Here is a 2,356-nt window from a genome sequence, read left to right as displayed (position 1 = left end):
CGGGATCCACCCGGCATGCCCACCAGGGGGCGATGCTCTGCCCACCAGGGGCGTCGCTCTGTTGCATCCAGAGCCATTCTAGCGCCTGAGGCAGAGGCTACAGAGCCATCCTCAGCGCCCGGGCCATCTTTGCTCCAATGGAGCCTTGGCTGTGGGAGGGGAAGAGAGAGAGGAAGGAGAGGGGGAGGGGTGGAGAAGCAGATGGGCGCTTCTGTGTGCCCTGGCTGGGAATCGAACTCGGGACTCCTGCACACCAGGCCGACATTCTACCACTGAGCCAACCGGCCAGGGTCTCAGACTTTTTTTTTTTCTTTCCCCTAGCTCAGGGCAACTTGTTAGTTGATAGGGCCTGGAAAATCTCCCCAGCAGGCCTGGGAGTGGGAAACCAACCCCTGCAGCCCAGTGTTTCTTATCTGGCCCCTCCAAGGGGCTTGGCAGTCTGCCCATTCTACCATAGACTTTTTTTGTAGAGAATTTTGATGTTTATTTGAGCCAAACTGGTGACATGCTGAGAGCAAGATCTCAGATGCTTTCCACTCTAGACTTCCTTTGGTAACACCTTTTTTCGGGGGGGGGGGGGGGATCGGGATCATCCCTCTCTCCTCACATCCTGTGGTTTTGACCTGTTGATCCTGCCTCTGCAACACCAGGTGGATGTATTACACTTCAGCCCTGGCCAGTCAAAACACTTCGCCACGAGTTTACCACCCCCACCAAGGTGACTGGTTCAGGGGAGGGCACATGACCCAATCTAGGTCAATGAGAGCCTGCCCTGGGGCTTTTGTTGCAACTACCAGAAAAGGAGCCTTTTCTCATTGCTGAGCTGGTCCAATGTCAACTAAGTGAAAACAAGAGTTAGTCAGAGACCAGGTTCTGATGAATCATGTGAGCCCCTGGTCTTGCCAAAGCTGAAGTCAAAACCACTTCTGAACTTTTCAGTTATATGAATGGTAAAATTATTCTTGCTTGTTATAGTTTTTTGTAATCTATGATGAATTCTAATATCCCATCCTTTTGTGGTCCCTTTAAACACAAATCAAAGTCCAGTTGTGGCCAAACTAAGGTAAAGGAAGTTATGGGTCACATTTTTTTTTAAAAAGTGCTTTATTGCCTGACCAGGCGGTAGCGCAGTGGATAGAGCGTTGGACTGGGATGCGGAGGTCCCAGGTTCGAGACCCCGAGGTCGCCAGCTTGAGCGCGGGCTCATCTGGTTTGAGCAAAAGCTCACCAGCCTGGACCCAAGGTCGCTGGCTTGAGCAAGGGGTTACTCAGTCTGCTGAAGGCCCACGGTCAAGGCACATATGAGAAAGCAATCAAGGAACAACTAAGGTGTCACAATGCGCAACGAAAAAAAACGAATGATTGATGCTTCTCATCTCCGTTCCTGTCTGTCTGTCCTTCTGTCTGTAAAAAAAAAAAAAAGTGCTTTATCTCTGACTCTGAGTCTTTTGTCATTTCTGCCCTCATAGGCTTTCCCTCCCCTAGTATCGTAGAAACTCTTTAACCAGATTAGATATTGATTGTAATGCCTGTGGTATTCACTACTGAATCTGTGCCTAGCACATAGGAGGTGCCTTATCATTATTTGTTCAATGAATAAATGAACAAGATAATCATTTGTCTGAAATGTCCAGTATCTCCCCCCTTGCCTCAGCTTGTGTCCCTACTTTCCCAACCTCACCTTCCACTTTCCCCTTGTTCACTTCAGTACAAGCATGCTATCTCTTAAAAAACCTAAGCCTGTTCCTGCCTCAGGACCTTTGCACTTGCTGTCCACTCAAGCAGCATCTTCCCAGTTTTCACCCCAGTTGGCTTCATCTCTTACTCCAGATCTCAGCTCAAATGTCAACTCTGTGACAGGCCCTCCTGGACCACCCTGCAAACAGCCCCATCCTGCTTTTCCAATATGGTTCCATGTTGTTTAGTTTTCTTTGCAAATCAGCATCTGAATGCCCATGTGCATTTATTTATGTTTACTGTCCTTTCCCTAGGAGGTCATCTCCACTAGGGTCTTTTTCTGTTTGTGCTCACTGCAGGGTCCGGTCCCAGAGTCCAAGTCCGAGCCTGGCACACACTAGATGCCAATAAACATTTCCTGAAGGAATTCACTAATGGGGATCAGCCTTCATTACCCTCATCATGATCTCCTGCAAGAGAACCATTCCTCACCAAATCATGGGTCCCTTTAAATATTTGGAGCAGATATCAACACTAATTCACTGTCTCAGGTGACAACGTCCCCATCCTGAGTCCGGGGGGGGGGGGGGGCTGGGGATAGGCTAGGGGTCAGGCCTTACCCTCCAGACTCCGTACTCCCCCTTCCCCAGCCAACCAGGAAACACGAGGCAGCCCAAGG

The sequence above is a fragment of the Saccopteryx leptura genome, chromosome 5, assembly GCF_036850995.1.
Source record: "Saccopteryx leptura isolate mSacLep1 chromosome 5, mSacLep1_pri_phased_curated, whole genome shotgun sequence".
NCBI lineage: Eukaryota > Metazoa > Chordata > Mammalia > Chiroptera > Emballonuridae > Saccopteryx > Saccopteryx leptura.
This window is presented reverse-complemented; position numbering follows the sequence as displayed.